Consider the following 13074-nt stretch of genomic DNA (forward strand, 5'->3'; position numbering starts at 1 on the left):
GGTAAAAGAGCACGCTTAGTGTGCATATTTTGTATGTGATAGTGTGTTGAGGTTGGATAGGTAGATGAGCCAGAAGAAACAGTGATTTAGAGTGAGCATAAAACTAGAGCTTGCAACCAAATCCTTGCTTTTCTATTATTTATTAGTTATATGACCTGGAACAAGTTACTTCTCAAATGGTAGTCATAAGTTTCATAGGTTTGTGAGAAACAAGTTAATATGTGTAAAAGAATTTGACCTGGCACTTTGTAAGTGCTCGGTATTTTCTGTATGTTTACTTGAAAGAACTAACACACTATACATTTGTGCTAACCTTGTTAGATGACAGGAAATGGTGGGAGCAGACAGTTATTGCAAATCAAAAAATTTCATTTAGCACATATATATGAATACCCACAGTGTGCTTTGATATTATCCTTTGCACATAGTAGAGAGGAAGTGCATCTGAGTAGAGACTTTGGAACTGAGGATTTAAGAAGCCAGTCTTTGCACAAAGTCTCATTGGGTAACAGTGTTTTGGGTAGTAGGTGTGCAGAAACCATAAGATGGGAAAGCATAACATCTGGAACAAAAAATGAGTTCTGAATGGTGGGTGGGATGGATGGGGGTGTGCATGTACGGTGAGTGGAGATGGGAGAGAGAGAGATAGGCCAAGTCACACAATGGACCATGGTTTGAATGTCATTCTAATGGAAGTCTTGAAGAACTTGGAGCTGGTGAGTAATACATGGTTTATGATTAACAGATTATCCTAAGTTGGTTGGCAGTGGGGCAGGGTGGGTTGGTGGGCAGTATGAGGATCATCAGTTAGAAGGCAAGAAGAACCTGGCCCCAAACATCTCAAGAGTAACTTGAGTAATGACTTACTGGATAGTCATGGGAGAAGTTAGAAGATGCTAACCTTGAATGTGTGAAACACAGGAAAAGGCAAAAAGCAAAATACTGATGCTGGGTACAGTGGCTTATGCCTGTAAACTCAGCAACTGAGGCTGAGTTGGGAGGATTGCTTCAGGCCATGAGTTCAAGGCTGCAGTGAACCATGATGGTGCCACTGCACTCGCTGGTGCCTGGGCAACAGTGAGACCCCCAGCTCAAAAAGGAACATTGGGAATACAGTGGGTTGGGTTGGGGTTTTTTAATTTATTTTTTTGGACGCTGTTTAGGCTGCACTTAATCTGTAAGACTTACTTAGGAAATGTTTGTTGGAGATCGAATAAGACATTGAGAGGCAAATAAGTTTCTTCAAGAGTCTAAGAAGGATACATCAGTAACAAAGTGAAAATGCCCTCAAAGGACGTAAAATTTGGAGAAAGCAAATTCCATCTGTGTGATCTCAGGATAGTGGCATTTGAAGTAGGTCTTGAATTGTTAGGATTTGGGCAAATTGGAAAAAAAAGTGTTAGAAGAAAGATGAGAAAACCCAACAATATGAGGCTTATGAAGGGAAGTTGTAAAGAATGAGGTCATTGGAGTCTAAAGTGTAAAGTTCCTTGAATACCACATTAGGCATATACATTTTCTCTAGGAGTTGGGGTGTCTTGGGATTCTTGGCACAAAAACAACAACTGCCTGGGTGTGATGGCTCACACCTGTAATCCCAGCTCTTTAAGAGGCTAGGTGGGCAGATAATGAGGTCAGGAGTTCAGGAGCAGCCAGGCCAACATGGTGAAACTCTGTCTCTACTAAAAATACAAAAGTTAGCCGGGCGTGGTGGCAGGTGCCTGTAATCCAAGCTACTCGGGAGGCTGAGGCAGGAGAATCGCTTGAACTCGGAAGGCAGAGGTTGCAGTGACCCAAGGTCATGCCACTGCACTCCAGCCTGGACAAGGAGTGGGACTCCATCTCAAAAAACAAAAACACATTGACTAGAGCAGTGGCTGTGGTTTTGGACCCATAAAGTGTTTTGGAAGCCTTATATACCTGAGGCCATTGTTTTTCTTGGTCACTTTACAAACTAAGTTTCTTAATTTTTTTACTACTCCCCACAATTATAGGACATTGTTCCCCTGCCCAGAAACCTTTGTTATCACCACATAACTTGTATTTTGTAGTAACGGAACACCCGTTTTTCTGAATTCTTCATGGAACTTTCCTGAAACCTGGTTCTGAGTCTCTACCAATGTATATTCATACATTGTGGATGTATTATAACCATGTACAATGGAAGTGAGCAATGTATAACCGTATGTCTCAATATTTGCTAGGGTCATGATGCTATAAAGCAATTGATAGTTACCCTTTTCACTTATTCCCCTGGCTATTCCACATGGCTGCTTTTCCTCATCCGTTGGTGCCATAAACACATTTGTCTGATGGCTTTCTGATTCATGAAGATGGTAAAAGCCAAGGCCTTGAACTTGTAGATACCTACCATATCTATAAAATCTGTATTTGCATCCTTTTTTATCACATTGTACTAGGCATCCATTTACAGCTCTCTCGCTATGCTCTGGAATCCAACTTTTGCCATTGTAGTGGTCTCCTTGTTCCTTTTTGTGTTTCTTCAGCTTCCTATCCTGTTTTTTTTTTTGTTTGTTTGTTTGTTTTTGTTTGTTTTTTGGCGGTGGGGAGACGGAGTCTCCCTCTGTTGCCCAGGGTGGAGTGCAGTGGCGCAGTTTTGGCTCACTGCAACCTCCGCCTCCCGAGTCCAAACGATTCTCCTGCCTCAGGCTCTTGAGTAGCTGGGACTAACAAGTGTGTGCCACCATGCCTGGCTAATTTTTTGTATTTTTAGTAGAGACGGGGTTTCACCGTGTTAGCCAGGAGGGTCTCGATTTCCTGACCTTGTTATCCGCCCGCCTTGGCCTACCAAAGTGCTGGGATTACAGGCATGAGCCACCGCACCCGGCCTGTTTCTCATTCTTTTAATGACTCCTTTTTCCTAGGATAAAATTTGGATAAAATAGGAGTCAAGAATGAGGCTCAGGGTTTACTTCTGAAAAGTCTTGGCTCAAAGACCCTTCATAATCTGACTCCTGCTTATCTTTCCAAAATAATTTCTTGCCATTCTCCTTAAACTCTCAACACCCTCTCTGCCCCTTAGTACTTTGACTTGTGTAACTTCCACTTCCTCACATGCCAAATACTAGTTTAGAGTTAATTCCCTCTTACAAATCCCTGATCCTCTGTGATGACCTTCATACATGCTTTCATTGCATTATGTACTTACCATCAATTTGTGTGTTTATATTGGACTGCAACCTCGGAGGCAGGACTGTGTCTTGTTCGTTGCATTCCTAAAACTTGGCACATTGCACAACACTTAAAAAGAGGCACTTAATTGCTGGGTTAAATTGAGTTGCTAGTAATGGGTTAATTAATTTTTTTTTTTTTTTTTTTTTTTTTTTTTTTTTTTTTTTTTTTTTTTTGAGATGGAGTCTTGTTCTGTCACCCAGGCTAGAGTGCAGTGGCGCAATCTCGGCTCACCACAACCTCCACCTCTCAGGTTAAAGCGATTCTCCTGCCTCGGTCTCTTCAGTAGCTGGGATTACAGACGCTCTCCACCACATCTGGCTAATTTTTGTATTGTTTGTTTGTTTTTGAGATGGAGTCTCGCCCTGTTGCCCAGGCTAGAGTGCAGTGGCGCAATCTCGGCTCACTGCAACCTCCGCATCCTGGGTTCAAGTGATTCTCCTGCCCCAGCCTCCCGAGTAGCTGGGATTATAGGTGCACCCTACCATGCTGGGCTAATTTTTGTAATTTTTTAGTAGAGACGGGGTTTCACCATGTTGGTCAGGCTGGTCTTGAACTCCTGACCTCATGATCTGCCCGCCTCGGCCTCCCAGAGTGCTGGGATTACAGGCGTGAGCCACCACGCCCGGCAGGGTTAATTTATTTCGTCAAAACAGACTAGAGGTTTAGAGGGATGTGCCTTTATTTGAATATTGTGCAATTTAAACCTGACTCAGTCATACTGCCCTTTTGAGCAGGATCTTTAGAACAGGTACTTGTGATTGGCTAAAGAATAACCCCTGACAATAGCAAAGGTCTCTTGGGCAGAACTGTTCCAACAAAACAATGAAATCTGTATTTGTTTAAGATAAGGATTTTTGAAAAGCAACTTTTCCTGTGGCATGTCTGCTAGAATAAAAGTTTCTCGTTTTATTTATGGTGAAAGAATAGCTTTTGTTTGGAATAGAGGTAGGCTAGACCAGTGATTGCAAACTGAAACACCTGCAAGAACCAGATAGGTTATAGAAATGGGTGAAACAAGCCAGTTGGGGAGTGGGGAACTCGTGACCCTTACAAATGAGGCTCATGCTGGGTGCATTGCTTGGCCACAGTGGCCAGCTTTCAGTTTTTTTCTAGAGAAGTTAGATCTCTTAGTTATTTAAAGAGAATTTAAACACTGCTAATCACACCTGCAGGACAGTTTTTCTTGTAGATCACCAGTGTGGGATTTTTTTTATGAAAGCTGATGTTTGCGGAAATTTGTATCAACAGGAGGAAAGCCAGATAATCCCAGAGAGGTAGATTTGATGATGGACAAGAGGTAGATGATGGAGTATGATGTTGGGAAACAAGCCACTGAATAGACTGGTGCAGTTGATCCAGTAATTGGCTATTGTGATTGAGCTGCAGGTTGTAGGTGTAAATAAATAAATAAATTAGTGTTCGGCATCAATATTTCAGTTCCTAGATAGACTTTTGGGAAATGCAGTATCCCAACAGACTGAGATCACAAAAGTAAAATTTCAGAACAATCAATGAACATTTTTGGATGGGGAGGGACGTATCTTGGATATAGTCATAATAGGTGACTAAGTTTATTACTGTGGGGTTTGAAAGAGGTTATTTTACCTCTGATTCGTAGTGCTTGGCACCTAGTGGGCAGTAAGTGTTTGTTAGATTGAGTAGGTTTATCTCTGTGATGCCATCCTCAAAGAAAGCTATGTCTGATAGCTGGCAGGGTGTTGGCAAAGCATACTTTAGTCCTCAGTTTCTCAGTAAATAGTGGTGAGACAAAAAGGTAAAATATTTAACTCCAGTAGTTCATAATTACCAAGAGTATGTAATATTTTACCTGCTTTCTGGAAATTTGTACAAAGTCCATACTGTTCCTTTTCTTAAAAGTACATTTTCTTTATGTTTAAAGTGTTGCGTGTTACTTTTAAAAATCTAAGGCCAGGCGTGGTGGCTCATTCCTGTAATCCCAGCACTTTGGGAGGCCGAGGCAGGCAGATGACTTGAGGTCAGGAGTCCAAGACCAGCCTGACCAACATGGTGAAACCCCATCTTTACTAAAAAATACAAAAGTTAGCCAGGCATAGTGGTGCATACCTGTGGTCCCAGCTACTGCGGAGGCTAAGGTGGGAGAATCTCTTTGAGCCCAGATCGCTCCACTGCACTCTAGCCTGGGTGACAGAGTGAGACTGTTATCTCAAAATAAATATAAGTAAAAATCTAATGTGGATTAAACAAAAGAAATTGTTTTCTGCTCCCAGCTACAGTCCCCAGGAAGAACTAGATTTGTCCCTTGTTATCCGAAGACTGGTTCCAGGACTTCCCTTTGATACTAAAATCTGCAGATTCTCAAGTCCCTGATATGAAAACGACATAGTATGTGGATATTACCTATGCACATCCTCCCATATACTTTAAATCATCTCTAAATTACCTAAATTTATTTTTTTCTTAAATGAGATACCCATCATCCAGACCCAGGCCGGTGTGCAGTGGCCTATTCACAGCTCACTGTAGCCTTGGCTTCCCGGCTCAGATGGTCCACGTCAGCCGCCTGAGAAGCTGAAATTACAGGCACACACCACCATGCCTGGCTAATTTTTTGTATTTTTTGTATTTTTTTTTTTTTTTGAGACGGAGTCTCGCTCTGTCGCCCAGGCTGGAGTGCAGTGGCGCAGTCTCAGCTCACTGCAAGCTCCGCCTCCCGGGTTCATGCCGTTTTCCTGCCTCAGCCTCTCCAAGTAGCTGGGACTACAGGCGCCCGCCACCACGCCCGGCTAATTTTTTGTATTTTTTAGTAGAGACGGGGTTTCACCGTGGTCTCGATCTCCTGACCTCGTGATCTGCCCGTGTCGGCCTCCCAAAGTGCTGGGATTACAAGCGTGAGCCACCGTGCCTGGCTATACTTTTTTTTTTTTTTTTTTTTTGGAGACGTTGTCTTGCTCTGTCTCCAGGCTGGAGTGCAGTCACGCGACCTCAGCTCACTGCAACCTCCGTCTCCCAGGTTCAAGCGGTTCTCCTGCCTCAGTCTCCCACGTAGCTGGGATCACAGGCACGTGCCACCACGCCTGGCTAATTTTTGTATTTTTAGTTGAGACGGGGTTTCACCATGTTGGCCAGGATGGTCTTGATCTCTTGACCTCGTGATCCACCTGCCTCAGCCTCTCAAAGTGCTGGGATTACAGGCATGAACCACTGCGCCCGGCCTAATACAATGTACTTTATAAGATAGACCAATACCAACAGCTAATAAATAATAGAACAGTTATAACAACATACTGTAATAAAAGTTATGTGAATGTGGTCTCTCTTCCTCTCAAAATATGATACTGTACTCATCTATTTTCAGACCACAGCCGACCATGGGTAACTGAAACCATGGAAAGCCAAATCTGAGATAAGGGAGAACTACTGTACAGACACTTTTTTATTGACCTCATCTAGGCAGCCTCAGTTTTGTTTTGTTTGCTTTTTGAGATGGAGTCTCCCTCTGTCCCCCAGGGTGGAGTGCAGTGGCATGATCTTGGCTCACTGTAACCTCCACCTCCCGGGTTCAAGCGATTCTCCTGCTTCGGCTTCCTGGGCATCTGGGATTACAGGAAGTTTATTTCTATCTTTATCCAGATTGCTGGTTTTGCAATGCCTCTTTGCACAAGACTTTCTCTGGCTCACTTTCTTATGTTCCCTCTAGAATGAGGCACTGGTAAGAAACATCCCTGTTCCCTACCCTAGTAGTGGAAAAACCCTAGTCCTGGAAACCCAAGACACCTGAATTGGTTCTTCCCAACTCCCCCTCAAGAGAGAGAGACACTTTTAGCTTGTATTTTGGTTTACGGGTTAAAAGTTTTACATTAGGATCAGAATGATTGCATCTGGTTTGAAGACTGAAATTTTTTTAGACAGGGTCTTGCTCTGTCACCCAGGCTGGAGTGCAGTGGTGTGATCACAGCTCACCGCAGCCTCGACCTCCTGGACTCAAGCAATCCTCTCTCAGCCTCCCAGAGTGCTGGGATTACAGGTGTGAGCCATGCACCTGGCCCTAAGAGTTGAATTTTTAAAACCTACTTAAAATTACTGTCTTTGTAAAACCGTACGAAATTAGAACCAGAAATTGCCTTAAAGATCTAGTCTAATCAGTCTAATCTCATTTTGTAGGGAGAAGATTTGCTTGTAATACCTGTAGGATATGGCAAAGTAGAACATGTAACCCTGGCCACGGTGGCTCATGTCTGTGATCCCAGCACTTTGGGAGGCCGAGGCAGGCAGATTGCTTGAACCCAGGAGTTTGAGACCAGCCTGGCCAACGTGGCAAAACCCCATCTCTAAAAAAAATTAAAAATTAAAAATTAGCAGGCCATGGTGGTGCGCAACTGTAGTCCCAGGTACTTGAGAGGCTGAGGTTGGAGGATAATCTTAACCCCGAGGAGATGGAGGCTACAATGAGCTGTGTTCACACCACTGTACCTGAGCCTGGGCAACAGAGTAAGACGCTGTTTCAAACAAAAACGTGTAATCAAAAACAGCAAAATGCTTAGTTCTTTGTAAATGCAACATTTTAGGCTACTGTTTATTTACCAATAGGACTTTTTTTTTTTTCTCTCCTTATTTGTAAACTTAGCTATATATGTTTCTTACTCTTTGGTCTTGTTTACTTTTAGAAGTTGAGGAGATTGGGAGGCCCAGGCAGGTGGATGGCTTGAGCTCAGGAGTTTGAAACCAGCCTGGGCAACATGGCGAAACTCCATCTCTACAAAAAAATACAAAAATTAGCTGGGCACGATGGCGTGCATCTGTAGTTCCAGCTTCTTGGGAGGCTGAGATGAGAGGATCACTTAAGCCTGGGAAGTCGAGGCTGTAGTGAGCTGAGATCACACCACTGAACTTCAGCCTGGGCGACAGAGTGAGACAGCCAAAATAGGAAAAAAAAGAGAAAAAAGGTGGAGGACAGAGGCATCCTAAGGTGATGGGACATTTTACTTTTAATTTTAATTTTTATTATTTTTTTGAGACAGAGTCTCGTTCTGTCGCCCAGGCTGGAGTGCAGTGGTGCAATCTCGACTCACTGCAACCTCCGCCTCCCAGGTTCAAGCAATTCTCTGCCTCAGCCTCTCGAGTAGCTGGGATTACAGGTGCCCACCACCACGCCTGGCTACTTTTTTGTATTTTTAGTAGAGACGGGGTTTCACCATCTTGGCCAGGCTGGTCTTGAACTCCTGACATCGTGATTCACCCGCCTCAGCCTCCCGAAGTGCTGGGATTACAGGCATGAGCCACCGTGCCTGGCCTAATTTTTATTTTTTTTTTACTCGTGTACATGAATCAATTTTTATTTCTTTTTACTTAAGTGACATTTTTCATCTTTCTACTGGGGATTTGTAATTCAGATTTCTAAAATATTTTAATCATCAAAGACAATGGTTTCTTTTTTTAAAATTTTTTTTGAGATGAAGTCTCACTCTGTTGCCCAAGTTGGAGTGCAGTGGCATGATCTTGGCTCACTGCAACCTCCACCTCCCCGGTTCAAGTGATTCTCCTGCCTCAGCCTCCTGAGTAACTGCAAGCGTGTGCCACCGTGCCCAGCAAATGTTTGTATTTTTAGTAGAGATGGGGTTTCACTATGTTGGCCAGGCTTGTGTTGAACTCCTGGCCTCGTGATCCATCTGCCTCAGCCTCCCAAAGTGCTGGGATTACAGGCATGAGCCACTGTGCCCGGCCAAAGACATGTATGTATGTATGTATGTATGTATGTATGTATGTATTTATTTATTTATTTATTTATTTTGAGACGGAGTCTTGCTCTGTCGCCCACGCTGGAGTGCAGTGGCGCGATCTCGGCTCACTGCAAGCTCTGCGTCCCAGGTTCACACCATTCTCCCGCCTCAGCCTCCCGAATAGCTGGGACTACAGGCACCTGCCACCACGCCCGGCTAATTTTTTGTATTTTTAGTAGAGATGGGGTTTCATTGTGTTAGCCAGGATGGTCTCGATCTCCTGACCTTGTGATCCGCCTGCCTCAGCCTTCCAAAGTGTTGGGATTACAGGCGTGAGCCACCATGCCCGGCCCAAAGACAAGTATTAATCCCATTTCATCTTAGAACTTTTTCTTAAATTTTCATGCATTAGGATTTTCTCAAGAATGTACTGTCTTCCTGAAAACTCTTATTTGCCTATATATTATACTTTACATCTTCAACTCATTTACTAATAAGTTGTTAGATTTAACCCAGTGTCTTCCTTGTAATTTCCTTCTCTCCAGCACAACTAGTGTACTTTTTATGTTTTCTTGATGTTAATGAAGATTAGTAAAGGGTACCAGGTACAATTTTAAAAATTTAAGTGAACCCAGCTGATATATTTGCCTTAATTTTATTGCTGACAGACTACATCTAAATATGTGAAAGAAAAAAAGTGATACTCATAACTTCAAAAGTTTAAATTGTATTGAAGATCGTGTTCATTTAAGTTTAATTGTTCCAGTTTACTCACCGGAACACCTGTAATCCCAGCACTTTGGGAGGGCGAGGTGGGTGGATCACCTTAGGTCAGGAGTTCAAGACCAGCATGGCAAAACCCCACCTCTACTAAAAATACACACACACAAAAAAAAAATTAGCTGGGCGTGTTCGTGCACACCTGTAATCCCAGCTACTCGGGAGGCTGAGGCACAAGAATTGCTTGAACCCAGGAGGCGGAGGTTGCAGTGAGCTGAGATCACGCCGTTGCACTCCAGCCTGGGTGAACAGAGTGAGACTGTCTTTTTTTGTTTTGTTTTGTTTTGTTATGGAGTCTCAGTCTGTCTCCAGGCTGGAGTGCAGTGGCGCAATCTTGGTTCATTGCAACCTCCGACTCCCTGGTTCAAGCGATTCTCCTGCCTCAGCCTCCCAAGTAGCTGGGATTACAGGCGTGCCCCACCATGCCTGGCTAATTTTTTTTTTTTATATTTTTAGTAAAGACCGGGTTTCACCATGTTGGCCAGGATGGTCTGGATCTCCTGACCCCATGATCTGCCCTGTCAGCCTCTCAAAGTGCTGGGATTACAGGCATGAGCCACCTCGCCTGGCATGAGACTCTGTCTCAAAAAAAAAAAAAAAAGAAAAAAAAATTGCTCTGGGCGAGGTGGCTCACGCCTGTAATCCCAGCACTTTGGGAGGCTGAGGCCGAAGGATTACCTGAGATCAGGAGTTCAAGACCAGCCTGGCCAACGTGGTGAAACCCCATGTTGTCTCTACTAAAAATGCAAAAATTAGCCAGGTGTGGGGGCGGGCGCCTGTAATCCCAGGTACTCTGGAGGTTGAGGCAGGAGAATCGCTTGAACCTGGAGGCAGAGGTTGCAGTGATCCAAGATCGTACCACTGCACTCCAGCATGCGGTACAGAGCGATAATCTGTCTGAAAAAAAAATGGAATAATACAAAATTATACTAAGATTCATTCATGTTATTTTTTGTGGCTGCAGTGCCTTCATTTCCACTGTATAGTATTTCGTTGTCTGATGTACCAGAATGTATCCACTCTCTTTTTGATGCATGTTTGGATATGCAGTCTTTTGCTTTATGAAAAATGCTGCTGTAAAAATTATTATTATCTGTGTCTCCTGATGCATATGTGAAAGGGTTTTTCTAGGAGTGAAATTGCTGGATAATATGTAAATAATAAACATAAGAAAATGTCAAATTCTTTTCCAAAGTAGTTGAATCAAGTTTACTCCACCAGCAATGTATAGAGTTCTCATTGATCCATATCTTCTCCAACATTTAGGTTTCTCACATTTTACATTTTTTTGCCAGTGAAATGTACATAAAATGTATCTTATGGTTTAATCTTTGTTTTTTTTTTTAACTCAGTCTTTCTGCTTTTATTCTTTATTCTCTATTGAAAATAATTTGGTTTAGATTTAGACTTAGATTGATAAAATTAAAAAAAGAATTTGGGCTGGGTGTGTTGGCTCACTCCTGTTATCTCAGCACTTTGGGAGACTCAGGTGGGTGCATCACTTGAGCTCAGGAGTTCAAGACCAGCCTGGGCAACATGGTGAAAACCCATCTTTATTAAAAAATACAAAAAAATTAGCTTAGCATGGTGGTTCATGCCAGTGGTCCCAGCTATGGGGGAGGCTGAGGTGGGAGGATGGCTTCAGCCCAGAAGGTCAAGGTTGCAGTGAGCCAAGATTGTACCACTGCACTCCAGTTTGGGCAAAACAGCCAGACCCTGTCTCAAAAAAAAAAAAAAAGAAGTTATTTTTTGTTGTTGTTCTGATTACAAAATTAGCACAAATATATTCATTTTCAACCAATATTATGGGCTATAATATGTTTCAGGGTCCTAGGGAAATACATTAGGTAAACAAAACAGACGAGCCCTTCCTCTCATAGAGCTTCCATTCTAGTTTTGGAGATTAACATTAAACAAAGAAGATAACTTTTAATTTCAGATACTGATAAAGTGCCATGAAGACAAAAAAACAGAGTAAAATAATAGTGGTTGGTGGAGTTGGGACTCCTTTAGGTTAGATGATCGAGGAAGGCCTTTCTGAGGAATTGAATTTTGTGTGAACTATATCTAAGTGATCGAAAGGAGCCAGCCATGTGAAGAAGGCACAGGACGAGTGTCTTAGGCAGTAGGAGCAGGAATTCTAAAGGTCAAGAGGTGGGGAACAAACTGGTCAAAATTAAAGAATAAGAAGAAAGCAAGGCAGGCACACTGGAGCATGCCTGTAATCCCAGTTACTTGGGAGGCAGAGGTGGGAGGATCACTTAAGCCCAGGAGTCAAGACCAGTCTGGGCAACATAGCAAGATCCCATCTCAGAGGAAAAAAAATGTATATAAAAGAAACCAGGCCAGGCGCGGTGGCTCATGCCTGTAATTCCAGCAGTTTGCGAGGCCGGGGCAGGCAGGTCACCTGAGGTCGGGAGTTGGAGACCAGCCTGACCAACATGGAGAAATCCCATCTCTAACACAAAGTTAGCCGGGTGTGGTGGTGCGTGCTGTAATCCCAGCTACTCGGGAAGCTGAGGCAGGAGAATCACTTGAACCTGGGAGGCAGAGGTTGCAGTGAGCCGAGATCACGCCATTGCACTCCAGCCTGGGAAACAAGAGCGAAAACTCAGTCAAAAAAAAAAAAGAACTCACCCTTAATCCAACCATCCAGAGATAACCATGTTAACATTTTTTGTTTGTTTTTTGAGATGGAGTTTTGCTCTTGTCACGCAGGCTAGAGTTCAATGGTGCAATCTCGGCTCACCACAACCTCCGCCTCCCAGGTTCAAGCGATTCCTCTGCCTCAGCCTCCCAAGTAGCTGGGACTACAGGTGTGCACCACCACGCCCGGCTAATGTTTTGTATTTTTAGTAGAGTCGGGCATTCACTGTGTTGGCCAGGATGGTCTCAATCTCTTGACTTCATGATCTGCCTGCCTTGACCTCCCAAAGTGGTGGGATTACAGGTGTGAGCCACTGTGCCCAGCCACCATGTAAACATTTTGATGCAAGTTCTTTTTTTTTTTTTCCCCGAAATGGGATTCTTACTCTGTTGCCCAGGCTAGAGTTGCAACGGTGTGATCTGAGCTCACTGCAACCTCCATCTCTCAGGTTCAAGCAATCCTCCTGAGTAGCTGGGATTAGAGGTGCGCAGCCACGCTCAGCTAATTTTTGTATTCTTAATAGAGATGGGGTTTCACCATGTTGGCCAGGCTAGTTTCTAACTCCTTACCTCATGATCCGTCCGCCTCAGCCTCCCAAAGTGCTGGGATTACAGGCGTGAGCCACCATACCCAGCCACTGACACAAGTTCTTGCACACATTTCTCTATGCATCTTTCGTATTCCCCCTATTTTCTGGTGAGTTAAATGGTAAGGTGTTTTTTTATTTTATTCATGGTTACTTTTTTGTAGTAA

The sequence above is a fragment of the Symphalangus syndactylus genome, chromosome 20 (assembly GCF_028878055.3).
Source record: "Symphalangus syndactylus isolate Jambi chromosome 20, NHGRI_mSymSyn1-v2.1_pri, whole genome shotgun sequence".
Taxonomy (NCBI): domain Eukaryota; kingdom Metazoa; phylum Chordata; class Mammalia; order Primates; family Hylobatidae; genus Symphalangus; species Symphalangus syndactylus.